This window comes from Tamandua tetradactyla, chromosome 10 (genome assembly GCF_023851605.1).
Source record: "Tamandua tetradactyla isolate mTamTet1 chromosome 10, mTamTet1.pri, whole genome shotgun sequence".
In the NCBI taxonomy this organism is placed as follows: domain Eukaryota; kingdom Metazoa; phylum Chordata; class Mammalia; order Pilosa; family Myrmecophagidae; genus Tamandua; species Tamandua tetradactyla.
In genome coordinates this window covers 36,048,419-36,064,084 of record NC_135336.1, presented here as the reverse complement: position 1 = coordinate 36,064,084, position 15,666 = coordinate 36,048,419, and the positions used below count along the sequence as shown (strand labels likewise).

Genomic DNA, 15,666 nt, shown 5'->3' with positions numbered 1-15,666 from the left:
TGAAACATACATTTTCTACATTGATAAAAGTTCCAACTTACCACAGGAGTATCATTTCCTGACCATATTCTCCCACCAGCACCTTCCCTCCCTGCAATGTAATTGCCAATCTAATTTGTGTTTTTGTCAGATACTTTTTCCTTGGGTTTACTGTTGAAGAAGACAGTTGTGAAATCTGGAAAATGAAGCAAACTTTATAAAATAAAGGATGTTAAATGAAAATCCAATGTGTACCTAAGGCCAAAATTCACTGACTGAGTCACAAAATGAGCCTAAGGGGAAAGGGAAATTTGTTGGAATCATGTGGTGTTATCACCTGAAGTCCAAGGTCAAAATATGCAGCTGGACTTTGGAAAGATTAGAACCAAGAACAGAAAAGTCAGCAAGAGCCAAGGCAGCTGTTATTTCCAACATGTTCATTCTCTCAGGAAAGTACAATCTTACATCTGTTTCTTTCTTCAGAATGATTTCAATTTTTAATCTCTATATGGCCCCGATCCTAAACTCTGCTTACAGATGGACCATGTGAGTATACTCATCATAAATTCCTGGGGGAGAGAATCTGATTAGAAGACACAAGCTTCCAGATAGGTTCCCCTAGTCCAATGGCCACTGGTCATATGGGTTATGGGAATAGTGTATAAGAGGGTCATGGCAATAGTCTACACCAGGAAATGGCAAACTTTCTGTAAAGAATCATACAGTAAATATTTTAGGTTTGGGAAGCCAAATGGTCTCTGTTGCAGCTACTCAACACTGTGTTATAGCACAAAAGCAGCCTTATTTACCAAAAAAAAAAAAAAACAACCTTATTTGCAAAAAAAAGTGGCACACCACATTTGGCCCAGAGGCTATAATTTTCTGACCCTTGGTCTTCAGCTATACTATGATCAGAAGAACTTTTTAAGAAAGGGTTGGGGCAGGTTGGAGAGGGTAATCATCTCTGGTACACACATCAAATGCTAGAGAGTAGAAGTGGAATGCTATAATGTTTGGGGGAACCTGAGACATAGCTGCAATATTGACTTCCAAGCCTTAAAGTATCAGCATCACATTCAGAAAAGGTTTTTTATTTTATGAAAGAAATTCTACCTCAGGAGCAATACAGCATCCCCTCAGGATAGAAAGAGCAGAGAGAGCTCAGAGGGAAAGTGGCCAATTTAGCATACTCAAGTAGGAATAGACAGAACCATACTGCTGTAGATGGGGAGGATTTCCAGAAAAATATGCCTGACATAACACATATCTAGCTACAGTACTGCTGGGAATTGTATATTATAAGGAAAGTGGTAGATAAACTCACAAGGTGAAGTTGTAAAGCACTGTAGTAGATAATTTAAAGTCTTATTTTGAGCTAAGAAGAAAAAGAGGGCATAAATGTTGCATGAAGTAGTATTTTGAAATGATATACCATCCATTTCAGCAAATGAGATTCTTAGTCTGTAATAGCACCCCGAACAAGTATGATAGGAATGAAGGAGAAACAGTTTCTCTACTGGAGTAGCCACTTCCCATACACAACAGCATTGAAAGTCACAAGAGTTGAAAGGGATGTTTGTTTGATACTTTCTTGAATCAACTAGTGTGACCCCAAGTGGTTCTACAGGAGTGAAGATGCTTTCTTTGGCATTTGCTGGCACTTACTGCAGCCCAGATATGATCAGCAGGACAAAGTGTTGCAGTCACTGGAAGATGACCTGCTTTGACAGAACTTTCTTCCTCTGCCCTCAACAGCTTCAACACATTCACTGGTTTCAGTTATCTCCTTGGAAGAAGTATTTCTTCTCTGCTATGTAAGATAAGTTTGAAAGAAGAGGGAGGTGGCAAATACGGAAGCAGATATATATTACAGGTAATTTTTTATAAATGTTAAATACTTAATATTTAAAATCAAAACTTATAGACAAATGGTTTCCAAATATATTTTCCATTATCTGTAGACAAAATAGCATAATGGTTAAAAGCAAGCCCAGAGTTCACATCTTAGCACTAACTAGCTGTAGGTTTCTGATTACATAACCTCTCTGTCTCATTTTCCTCATCCACAAAATGGGAATTATAGTAATTGCTACTTTGTAGAATTGCTGTAGATCTTAAATGAGGTGAAATACCTTAAAACTAAGTTTGGCATACTTGTGTTTACCACTAATGCTAGTTACTATTATTATATTATCATTAATAACTAGGTGGCTAGAAAGGAGTTAAAGACATACGAAGCTATCACTCTGATATTTGTGATAAAATTAGGTCTCAGAAATGTTAAAGGGCATTTCATTGCTCCTTGAGCCAGTGCCTACCAACTCTAGAGTTACTTTGCCTAAAGTAAGATGATGATAATTAACGTCATTGCCATTGCCTTATATGTTCTCAGTTTCATTTTACCGCATCTGGAGCTAAAGAACAGTCATTTAATCATTCATTCATTATTCAATAGCAAATATGGCCTTTATCACAGCACCTTTCTTTAAACACTTTAAATAAAAACGTGACAGGAACACTGCACTGCTCTTCTGACAGTTCACTGTCTAATCCTGTTGCAGAGGTATGGCATGTTGCAGAATGCCTTGGGAAAGTCTTTGTTCTAGTTTGCTAGCTGCTGGAATGCAGTATACCAGAAACAGAATGGCTTTTTAAAAGGGAATTTAATAAGTTGCTAGTTTACAGTTCTAAGGCCGAGAAAATGTCCCAATGAAAACAAGTCTATAGAAATATCCAATCTAAGGCATTCAGGGAAAGATACCTTGATTCAAGAAGGCCAATGAAGTTCAGGATTTCTCTCTCAAATGGAAAGGCACATGGCGAACACAGTCAGGGTTCCTCTCTCCGCTGGAAGGGCAGGTGGCAAACATGGCGCCATCTGCTAGCTTTCTATCCTGGCTTCCTGTTTCATGAAGTTCCCCGGAAGACATTTTCCTTCTTCATCTCCAAAGGTCACTGGCTGGTGGACTCTCTGCTTCTCATGGATACATCATTCTGTCCTCTCAGAGTCTCCTTCCTTTTCCAAACTTTCCTCTTTTATAGGATTCCAATAAAGTAATTAAGACCCACTTAGAATGGGTAGAGACATGTCTTCACCTAATCCAGTTTAACAATCACTCTTGATTGAATCATTTCTCTAGGGAGATGATCTAATTAAAGATTCAAACATACAGCACTGAATAGGGATTAGAAGAAACAGCTGCCTTTACAAAATGCGGTTAGGATTAAAACATTGCTTTTCTAGGGTACCTCCATCCTTTCAAACTAGCACAGTCTTCATTGCAAAAATAATGCAGTGGATATGATATGTCAGACCAAACTCATGGGGAACAAAAGCAGTTAACTTTATTTTTGTATAAATGAATTCAGCTTTCATCTTGAGTCCTTATTCTACCTGGTAGTAGAAAATTTAACTTTAGTTAGAAAATCCATCTCAGGACTTCTTCCTCTCCTCTTTCTGTGGGTTGTATCTTCATTCCATAGGCTTCATAGCATCAAGGTATCTGGACAGGAGAGTTGCATGGTCTCTGGAAGCCATGTGCCCACTCTGGCATTTGCTGAAATATTTATGATTACATCTGCTTCTCTGCCATTATTGTCCCCTTACACCTACAATTGCAGGATTATACACTTTCCCATTAGATATCCGGTTGCACAGTCTACTCTTCAACCTCTCCTTGAACACCTCACCAAGTCTACCCATTTGCCCTCTCAGCTTTTTGCAAATTGTGGTGGTTAGTTTTTTATATCAACTTGGTGAGGTTATGGTGCTCAGTTGTTTGGTCAAACAAGCACTGGCCTCATGGTTACTGTGAGGGTATTTGGTGAATTTAAATCGGTAGTCAGTTGATTGCATCTATGGCTAATTACACCTAACAATTAACAAAAGGAAGTTGCTTTCAGCAATGAGAGAAATCTCATCCAATCAGTTGAAGGCTGATGATTTCAGGCATCAGAAAGAAATTCTATCTCTACTTCAGTCAGCCAGCTTCTCCTGGAGAATCACCAAAACCTTCATCAGAATTCTAAACTTGAGACCTGCCCTACAGATTTCAGACATGCCAATTCCCACGACCACATGAACCATTTCCCATAATAAAATTTATTAAGTATATACATCTATGTATATCCTGTCAGTTCTGTTTCTCTAGAAAACCCAGACTCAGCATCCCAAGAAACCATCTTTCACAGAGATTTCACATCATAGTCACACAGGAAAATCTACAAGGCTGTCATGCCCAGGACTTCCAGTTAAGAAGTGAGCACAGGTTTCATATCCTTGAATCTATTGGGTAATTCTATTGATTTCACCACAGGACCCAATCCCTGGAGGCAGAGCTAGGGACTACTCTCAGAGATCCATACCAGCATCTTCTATTGATTTATTCCTTTGGTGTCATTGTATTACAGTCCTGTAGATTTCCCTTTCTCCTGAGACCATAGAATTTTCATCTCCACTGATGCATGAAAAAAACTGTATCCAACTTTGTTAAACCCATTTAATATTTCTAAGAGTTATAAATTCCTTGGGATATTTTATATACATAATCATATTATCTCTGAATATGACAGGTTACTTCATTAAAAAAATTTTGTGTCAAAAATGTTCTTCTAATTCTATTATTTTAGGCAATGTCCGCAGCTTTTGAAACTCAGTATTTTTTGTTTTTTTTTAATCTTCTCAGGGAGTTGATATGTTACTTCCAACGGAATGGTGTGATAGGGTAAAATAAATTTCCAGGGATGAAAGAATAACAAAATCTTATTCTATTACAACATTAAAAGTTAGAGTCTTTTTTGAATGAATAGGGCCTCTGAATAGTTTGACGAATGAAGAATAGGTGAGAGCCCTTAATAACAGGAACCGGGTCTGTATCTTCAAGTCAAGTTAATGATGGGACACTTTCTTAAGCTAGACCTTGAGTCTGGTCTCCATAGGAGCTGAGCTCAGCATTTCAAGGGTTATTAATTCATATCACCTCAAGGAATACAAGATCCAGAAGGCTGGCTATACTTTCTAAAAACTCTCTCAACACTAACTTACAGAAAACTGAAGAATGCCCTAAATGAAAGCTGATTGTAATTGCCTTTTCCTAAGGCTGGAGAGCATGGAATCTAGGCTGAGATTTACAGTATCTGAGGCAGACAGAAGGTGAGACAGAGCCAGCCCCAGAATGCAGTTGGCATTGCTTTGGGCATCCAAAGTTTTGTGATTGAGTGAGAACCTAGGGAGAGTGAGTCTGAGGAAGTAAAGGACAGTTAAAATTCAATATAAGGGAGTGACCAGAATCCAAAATGTACAACACATCTTAGACCAGAAAGAGAAAACAGGTTTGAAAGGCAGATCTGCAAAACATACTTTGAATCAGATGCCTGGGAAGAATGAGACTGAGGTTAAGGCAGCTGAGAAGCAAACTAATAACTTTCAGATAACATCACTTGAAGTTTTGCCATTCAGCGATGGGTCTGTCACTTTTCTTGGGTTCAAAATCTGAACATTTTGTTCAGAGAATTACACAGAGCTGAGAAAATTATCTCTTTTTTCTTGAGTCCTGGAGACAGATTTATACAAAATATCAATTTATTTATTAGTTTTCTATAAGAGATATATTGCTGGTTGATGCCTTCTCTTCCCATTAGAAAAAAGCTACTCGAGAAAACTACAGAAATTTCCAAAATTATTATTAAATGCAAAAAAGGAAATTACATGTCTGTAAGGAATTTTTCATCAACTTTTAATATTCTGATGATTCATCTCTTCCCTTAAGAGGGATACATCTGCCAAGAACAGGCACATTTGTGTTAGACCCCAAAGGCCCCTTCCCGAGGAAACCCTTCCCAGGCTACGTGTCAATATTGAACACAGAATCTACGTCCTTTCAAGACGTATTTCCTCTATTTTATACATTTTTAAGGAATGATATCTATATTTTAATTGCAGTTTATGTTGAATGGATTTTATTTGAAAAACATCAAATATATAAGCCTCAATAATAGGGGTGGACCTTTTCAGGCTTCATGGGTGCTCTTTTAGACCCACTGCATTCTTGGAGCCATAGTTCTTTCTTACCAAAATTAGATTTTTATACTTATACCTAATCTAAGAAGCTATTCCTTTCTAGAAGATATATCAGCTCAGATAAAATTATAGTTGAATAGGATATTTGATAGAAATATCAAATAAAGGCATATTAAGTAGATAGAACACCCTCAGAAGGAAGTTTCATTTAGCTGATCACCAGGAATCTAAATATACTCTCTCTAAGATAGTTTCTGGTATTCCTTAGATAATCCTTAATTTCAGAGGCTTTACTGATGGAGTCATTTTCCAACATCTAAATGTTGAAGAGTCTCAAGGCTCAGTTCTGAGTCCTCTTTGCTTCACTTTCTAAATTCACCAACAAGCGGTATCTAATACTCTCATGACCTTAAATACTGTTTATAAACTAATGGATTTTAAATATGTGGCTTACTATCTGACCTCTCCAATAAGCCGAGATTTCAATATCCAACTCTCTACTTGGCATTTCCATTTGGATGTCAACCTGCATCTCAAGCTTTACTTTTCCAGATCAGAAATCTTGATCTGCACAAACCCTCCCTACTAAAGTGTTACCTACTGTAATATTATCCACCTCAGTAAATGACACCTCCATCCATTCATTTGATCTGGCCTAAATCCTAAGTGTATGGCCAGACACAACTTCCCATGACCAATTCCTATCAATTATATTTCCAAATTACTTCACTCTCCATAGTTACTACCTCTCTCTGCAACACTATCCTCTATCACTTGGACTTCCACATAGCCGTTTTTAACCTTATAGTTCATTTTTTACCCAATCATCAAAATGTTTGTTTATTTCAAAATGGATGATGTCATTCTCTTACTAAAATCCTCCTATTACTCCCCTTTATCCCTACAATAAAATCATAATTCATGACATAATTTATGACATATGATTTGACCCCTACCAAACTCCCTGCCAGTATCCCCTTTAACTCTTCTATTCTTGAATACAATGTGCCTGTTCCTGCCCTAAGGCTTTGATACATGCTATCTCCTTTGTCTGGGATGCCCTTCCCAGATGTTTTGTGTCTGTTTATTTCTCTGTTTTCACTTTTGTTTTTAATCTCATCGTTTGCTCTCAGCAAAATTGCCTCCTCCACAGAGCTCCCGTTCCTAACCCTCTTTCTAAGGTAGTTACATTAGAAGTCCCACCATACTCTACTCCTGCCAACTCTATCAAAATATCTGTTTGATCTTTTCATGTGATTTGCTACTCTCTAACCTATTTAATTATTTATTGTCTCTTACTGATATTCCTCACTAGAATGCAAGTTCCATCAAGCAAGAACCTCATCTCTCTTATTTACTGTTACCTCCCTAAGGATGACCAAAGAGTCCCAATTTGACCAGGACTTTCCCGGTTTTAGTCTGAAAGTTCCATGCCTCAGTTTCACTGAGGTCACCGTCAGTGATCACTGGTCACCCTATGATTGAATGTAAGCACTCAATAAATACCTTTTGAAAAAATGAAGGTACAGATGAATACATTTAGTGACAATTTCAGTGAAAGTAATCTTTCAATATCGAAGTCAGTAATTTCCTCTTACAGGAAAAAAAAAAAAACAAAGGAACTAGGCAACTTTATGAAAACTCCAAATGTTAAAGAAACTTACAAAATAAAAGATAATAACATTTAAGCTGGTAGTCCACAGTTTCACTAGGAAATGCAGAAATTAAAAGAAGTTTGGAACATATGTTCAAAGCCTAAATAAATTACACAATTTTAACCTGGGATCAAGGAATGCCAATGGAAAACACAATTGGACCCACTATAAATGCTTATATTGGAATATAAATCCTAAGTAGGAATTTCCAAAAATGTCGTCTCTGGAACGTGGTCCCCTGGAACATGGCCCATAACAAATGCAAGAAGAAACAGAAAGGTTTGAGATGACAACATCACATAATATCTTCTTGGAAGGTCACAATACATGAGTATACTGAGAATTCAGAAATCAGCAGGTGCATCTACTCAACTTCATTAAACCCAAAATAACTTTTATTTATAACATCTATGATAATATTACGACATTTCATAATATGCTTTAGGAAATGCTGCCATAAACCAGAGGATTCCGACCATAGATCAGGATCCACTAATAAATTTCAAAGCCTAACCCAGTAGCTGCCCAACGTCTTGCTCCATCATGTCACAGTTTGCAAACGAACGAGAAATGCTAATAGTAGCACTGTTCCTTTAGATGGGCCTTCCTCTGTCAACACCTCCAACCCCATGATCTGAAGTCCAAAGGTAAATCAAAGTAGCTCTTTTCCATGAAAATGGGCAAAATGGAACTCTATCCATTTGAAATTGATGGAAAAGGAAACACGTGACATGCACTCTACAAGCAATTCAATTATGAAGAAGCAGATGTTTGGCTAAAGTGATACCAGGAGCTAAAAACCAGCCTGCAAGTTTGAAAAGAAGAATGAAAATAGAGGGTTCTCAGATCAGTAATTAGTTCAAAAGTACAGCAATGTGATAGGTTATTATTTAATAACAAAAATATTGAATCACATGGTATAGCAACATAGTATCATTAAAGATTTATGGAGGGAAGGTAAGCAAAAAAGAAAAATGACCATTTCTGAAGAAATCATTTTCAATTTATAAAAGCAAAGGAAAGAAATTTAAAAACTAGCATCCGAGGGCAACTGTTATGGGTAGCATTTGGCAAATTAAGCATTGATTAATAGAATACACTTAAATCAGAAAAAAGTCAGATATAAAAAGCATATTTTAAATAATTAAAAAAATGGAAAAGATAACATTGATTAATTGAATACACTTAAATCAGGAAAGTCAAATGTAAAAAGCATATTTTAAACAGTTATAAAATGAAAAAGATAGCATATATAATGTAGAAGGAAGAAGACTGTTCTGAGTATAAACACTTTTTATTTCTAAAGGAAATGCAAAAAAAGTGTCAGTAACCTCTTTTCTGTCCTAAAATTGAAGGGTGAGGGGGTAAAATAGTGGTATATAAACCAAAACAAAAAAAGACACTGTACTGGTTTGAAAGGATGTATGTTCCCTAGAAAAGCCATGTTTTAATCTAAATCCCATTTCATAAAGGCAGAATAATCCCAATTCAATAGTGTATGTTTGAAACTGTAATCAGATCATCTCCCCAGAGATGTGATTTAATCAAGAGTGGTTGTTAAACTGGATTAGGTGATGACATGTCACTACCCATTTGGGCAGATCTTGGTAAGGTTCTGGAGTCCTATAAAAGAGGAAACATTTTGGAGAATGAAAGAGATTCAGAGAGAGCAGAGAATGCTGCAGTACCACGAAGCAGAGTCCACGAGCCAGCAATCTTTGGAGATAAAAAAGGAAAATGCCTCCAGGGGAGCTCCATGAAACCAGAAGCCAGGAGAAGAGAAGCTAGCAGATGGCGCTGTGTTTACCACGTATCCTTCCAGATGAGAGAGGAACCCTGACCATGTTCACCATGCGCCTTTCCAGATGACAGAGAAACTCTGACTGTGCTCGCCATGTGCCCTTCCACTTAAGAGAGAAACCCTGAACTTCATTGGCCTTCTTCAACCAAGGTATCTTTCCCTGGATGCCTTAGATTGGACATTTCTTTAGACTTGTTTTAACTGGGACATTTTCTTGGCCTGAAAACTATAAACTAGCAACTTATTAAATTCTCCTTTTTAAAAGCCATTCTGTTTCTGGTATGTTGCATTCCAGCAGCTGGCAAACTAGAACAGATACATAAAGTGAACTGATATTTCCAGGGAAAGCTAAGAGCTCTGAAATTCAGAATGAGTAAGGGATGTTATAAGTATTTTAATGTGATTTAAAAAAAAGGAAGGTAAATGTAAGCCCTTTAATAAATTAGGACTGTTCAATCCAGGATGAGTAAAATACTGAGCCACTAACTTTGTTTTAATTGCCCTTTAGGTAAAAAGCAAAAGAAAGCTTTCAGGATATATAAGGTAAAAAATGAGAATTGAATGGTACCTTTGGGGAGATAAAGGGACCATATTCAATAAAAGGAGAAAAGTGATGGCCAGGAAGAGGGAAGATTTAGTAAAGCCTTCATTTATTTGGCTCCCTTAAAGCTCTTATTTTAAGAGCTTTAAGGGAGCCAAATCCAGAACGCCCAATCCAAATTGACCCATTCTTCACAAACTATATTGGGGGTGGGGGGTGGGGGTGGGTAAGCTTGGCTAAGCAAATTGTTAGTGTAAACACAACTACTGTTGTTTAAACAAATCTGGCAGGTACTTTGCTTGGCAACCCTTGGCTAGCCATTAGTCGTGTTATTAATTAACCCACTCCTTCTACCATCTGCTCTATTCTCTTCTGTCTCTCCCTTGGAGAGTCCATCTATCCTCATGTCTTTCACTATCACCTCTTTCCTAATCACTCACAAACTTTTTTATCCATCTCAATTCTTTTCAAGTGCTAGACTCACAATTTCTAAACCTAAATCAAATTCTATGTGCTAAAAGCCAGAAATTGTGTTTTTCTCCAAAACTGCCACCTGTCCTAACTTCCCCACCGATGGCACCACCTTTCCAGCTAGTTGGCCTTAGAATTAGGCTTGGAACAATACAGAACTACTTTCATCTTTGCAGACTGCATAATTGCCAAAGTCTCTATTAAAATAACCCCACTTTAGGGTATAGCCCCATTGACTCAGCAAGTCTCTATTACAATAACCCCACTTGAATGATTCACTTCCCCTATATACATTTTTTTCATTTGCAACTTTTCATGTATAGCTTTCATATATAGATTATACCAATCCCCTGATCTAAAACCTTCATTTTCCTACCTACACCATACCGGGGTCTGAGGAGATAAGAGCTTGGGCTCTAAAGCCAGACTGTTAGAGTTTGAATCCCAGCTCTGCAAAACACTAACTATGAGGCCTTTGGCAAATAAGTCCAACTCACTATGCTTCAGTTTCCTCCTCTGTAAAATGGGATTAATGATAGAAATAATATCTATATCATAGTGTTTCTACAAGTATTAAATGAGTAACACATTAAAAATTATCTATTAAAAGCATTTAAAACAATGTCTGGCACATAGTAAATGTGTAATAAATATTAGCTATTATTATGACAAAATCTCTCTGCTTAGTTTTTAAGATCCCATAAATCAAAATGTGGCCCACCTAATAGCCTTATTTCAGGTGACTTCATAACATGAACTTCTATTCTGTGGCCTGCCTTTCCCCTGCCGTATCTCAGAACAATGCTAATAAAAGCAGATGAAGAGCAACTACAAGGGAAAGAAGTGGACTACTTTTTATTGACCAACTATTTTGTGATAGGCTGTGGTCATTTGGAGCTCTGTACCCCAGAAAATCATGTTCCCAAACTTAATCCGTTCCTAGGGGTGCAAACCCATTTTTTTTTTTTTTGCATGGTCAGGCACCAGGAATCGAACTCGGGTTTCTGGCGCAGCAGATGAGAACTCCACCTGCGGAGCCACTGTGGCCCGCCAGTAAACCCATTTTTAATTGGAACTTTTGATAAGGTTGCTTCAGATAAGATAGGGCCCAGAATGGGTCTTAACCTTATTATGAAAGACCTTATAGAGCAGATCACAAAGAGAAAAAAAGCTGAAAGTCAATGGAAACTGGAAGAGAAGTGAGAGGCCAGGAGAGGCTGCATTGTGCACTGCCCTGTGACAGAGGAGCCAAGGACCAAGGATAGTCAGCAGCCAGCCCAAGTATGCCAGTCTTCATTGCCTTGATAACAATTGATTTGGATTTCAAAACCATGAACCAATAAATTCCCATTGTTTAAACCAGCCCATTCTTTGCATGGTATTTGCTTTAGCAATGAGGAAACTCAACCATTGTTTACTTATATGAGTTCATTTAATCCCCTATAGAGTGGGTGTTACCACTTACATTTTAAAAAGGGAGGGTTTACACGCAGAGATTGAATAAAATTAGAAAAATTGCACTGCTTTGGAAAGTCCAGCTTGTCCAGATTCCAACCCAGAAACAGTTTGAAGGAAAAATACATTCCTTTCCACTACCCCACACTATATCCTTCATAATTGTCGATCAGTAAATAATTCTAGTAGTTCAGTTTACTAAATGTACTTGAAAATAATATTCAGATTTACTGTGAAATATGTATCCTCTACTATTGTGTATTCTCTATTAATGTTCATGGACTTAAGATATTTCATAAATTTTAATAATTTTCCCAATATTATCCAAACTGGTAAATGTTTGGAGAACTTAATAAGCTAAAAATCTGTGTTGGTTTGTGTTGTTTTGTATGCAAGGCTAATTTTCATAACTAGCTAGATGTGACTTATTCAGAGTCACCTGTTAGAACAGTGCTATCTATTAAGTAAATTGATCTTTGAGTTGCCAACCTGAAAAAAGTCATGGAAAAATTTCCAGTTTAGTGAATATTGACCAACTATAGAGTTTGAGGGAATTGCCAAATTCATTAAACAGGCCACAAATAGCTTGAAAATTAGATGAATTAGAAAAAGATGCCAAAAAATTATGAGAGAACTGCAAATCAGCTACACAATACATTAAAAAGAAAAACAATAATGGTAATTACTAGACAAACTAATGTAAGTGTAGTAGTCAAGTTCAGGTGTCAACTTGGCCAGGTGAAGCTGCTTAGCTTTGTTGCTGTGGACATGAGCCAATGGCATGTGAGACTCATCTGTGGCTGATTACATCTGCAATAGGCTAAGGAAGTGCTGCTGAAATGAATGTTGTTTGATTTAATTGGCTAGATGCTTAAATGAGAGAGCTCAACGTAGCACAGCCCAAGCAGCTCGGCATACTCATCTCAGCACTCATGGCTCAGCCCAGGCCTTTGGAGATGCAGAAAGAAATCACCCTTGGGAAAGTTGTTGGAACCCAGAGGCCTGGAGAGAAGGCCAGCAGAGATCACCCTGTGCCTTCCCACGTAAGAAAGAACCTCAGTGGAAAGTTAGCTGCCTTTCCACTCAAGAACTATATGTTAACTAAATAAATCCCCTTTTACTGAAAGCCAATCTGTGTCTGGTGTATTGCATTCTGGTAGCTTTGGCAGACTGAAACAGTAAGCATAGATAGCAGTGGACATGGAGTCAATAAATCTGAGTCTGAAAACCAAATGAACTGCTTCCTAACTATAGAACAATGGGTAAATCACTTTATCTCCCCCACTACATCTCAGTTCACTCATCTATAAGATTTATTACCTAATTTATGTGTGTGCCTATATGTGACTACTATTTGCCCTATTTACCTCTACATAAGAACAAATCAAATAAAATTATATTTAAATATAATAATATATAAATAAAGCTATATGTATAATATATGTGTTTGATGTGTAAAGTATAAATGGACATTAAATATCAAACATTAATATAAGTATTAATTGAAACTTGAGAGTTTCTAGAAGAAAATAATATTAAAATGTTATATATCAATGGGATCCTCTTAAAACAATAGAGTCAAATAAGCAACATTTTTTCAAAAGACTTATTGGAATAATGAAATTGATGGAGTGTAGTAAGTTTTAACCAAGACTTTTTAAACAATATTACCAAAATTGTGCAGGAAAGTATTCCTTTGATATGACTGAATACAAAATAGCCTGAAAACTATTAAAGGAGCATCTGCACATGGTAAGAAATAGAAATAGAAAAGGAGGGACTCCATGAAACAATGTGAGCCATAGAACTGGGTTTAAGCTCTTTCTTGACCTTCAAGTAATCTAAAAGAATATTGCTGTAATGTTTCCTCAAATACAAAGAATATCCACATAGATAGTGAGAGGGAAATAACGTCTTTGGCAGGAAGGGCATAGAGGATCCTATCCCCTAAACCCTTACCAGTCAAAGTGATGTGAACTTCAATGCAAACAGCGGGAAAATAAATAGGTTTATTTTTTACCCAATTTCATCTTTGTGTCATTTCTCAATATGAACCACCCTATTTAATCTCATAATCCCATCGGTCTATTCTTTTGAATATCCCCTCTTAAAAAGTATGGGTAAAAGAGGAAATTAACATTAGTGTCTAGATTTCTCTTCTTCTCTTCTGTCAACCCTGAAATTGCAGTACTTTGAGATCCTTCTTTCATTTACTAAATATCAAAGACTCCTGAGAATTAAACAACTTCTGGTGAAAAGTTCACAGTCATGCAGAGTTTACAACACTTCTTTTTGCACTGAAAATCCCTCCAATGTATAAACAAGTTGCTTAAAGCAAAATTTTCTTCGTTGAAATTGTGTGTATTTTTGTGAGGAAAACAATCAGGAATAAAAATTGCATTAATTGAAAGATAGCTTTTGCAATATATAGCCTTTCAAATTCAAGTTTTCGTCTTAAATTTTATTGTAAAGGGAAAAAGAAGAACGGTTACCTCAAGCACTCTTGAATGCTGTAATTTTACCCATAGGGGTGAAGGTGAATTGAAAGAGAACAATGCCAGATAGCCGTCTGCAAAAGATAGGAGAAGGAAGGAACAAGGACAGGAGAAGCAGTTGGTAGGAGGGGAGGAGCAAGCAAGTTTCAACTGAATCTCTTCCCACATATCACTGTCAAGCAGCTGGTGGTACTCTTTTGTTTTCCTTCACGAAGAAAAGGCACATTTTGTTCATTATATCATCTACTAGGGGGTTGATTGCTACATTAAAAAAAGGAAGAAACACTTGTTTATATTGAAAGAAATAAGATAGATTCATACAAGGCAAATACTTGACCTGACTCTCTATCCAAAATGCATGTGAATAAATTCTCTCATGGATATAGAACACATAAGCCAATTCAATAATTTACAAGCTAAAGGCCTAAAAATAAAGTTTTTAGGTGGCACTCCCAGCATAAATTAGCCGATCAATTCTGTGACATCTTTGTTGGAATACAGCAGCCCAGTTTTTAACTTCTGTACTGGGTCTGTCTCTTGCAGCTTCCTGCTTTGAAATTGTCTAGCTAGCATTCTCCTTGCTGGTCAAAAGAATCATTAATGACACTTGTTACAAGCACACCTTCCTTAGCCCCATTCCAAAGGTACAGAAGTGAGAGACTTCCCCCAAATAATTCTTACTCCTCAGATAATTTTAATGATTGGGAAATTTGGGATGACTACCACAGAACAGTTCTCTGACTGTTGGCACCCCTTCCTAACCTTGATTCTGTATTCTGCTGTTTCTTCTTCTAACATTCACACATTAGCATGAGTGGGACAAAAATATCTAACTCCAATTCAAACTGGTTATCTGTGCTCTGGAAATAATCCCACCACAGTTTTCTTCTCACGACTTAATGTCAAAGAACCTTAATCTTAGCTTTGTGAGGGGCTTTTCCTAATGGATAATAACAAACGTTAATAAAGATGAAATGGTATGTTTTAACTCACATCCTTCAAACCGTTCAAGATAAGAGAAAATGAGAAGCAACCTGCAGGAAGGAGGAAAAAAGTATAGACCTTCCTGGTGTGACCAGAAGGTCATGAGAAGCCCATTTCATACCATAAACTGAACTGTGCACATCTGGTTACTTACCAGCATAAAGGTTAGAGAAAAAGTCTGATGAACAATAATTTTAAGGAGAGAATACAGATTTCTAGCAGATATAAAACCATAGCATAAAAAAAATATCTGATCCAGATGCCTT

At 36.9% G+C, this 15,666-nt stretch overlaps 1 long non-coding RNA gene across 2 annotated transcripts in view; it reads left to right on the top strand.

Moving 5' to 3' along the window:
* Window positions 1-388: 388 nt before the first annotated feature.
* Window positions 389-15,666, top strand: part of LOC143647866 (uncharacterized) — a 67,074-nt gene continuing 51,796 nt past the window's right edge. Inside the window, exons 1-4 of one of the 2 annotated variants that reach the window (XR_013158218.1) lie at window positions 389-525; window positions 1,735-1,852; window positions 9,963-9,997; window positions 12,789-13,044. This is a non-coding gene — a long non-coding RNA (uncharacterized LOC143647866). Of the gene's footprint in view, window positions 526-1,734; window positions 1,853-9,962; window positions 9,998-12,788; window positions 13,045-15,666 lie in introns of those variants that run through there. The other variant, XR_013158219.1, reaches the window with a different exon arrangement.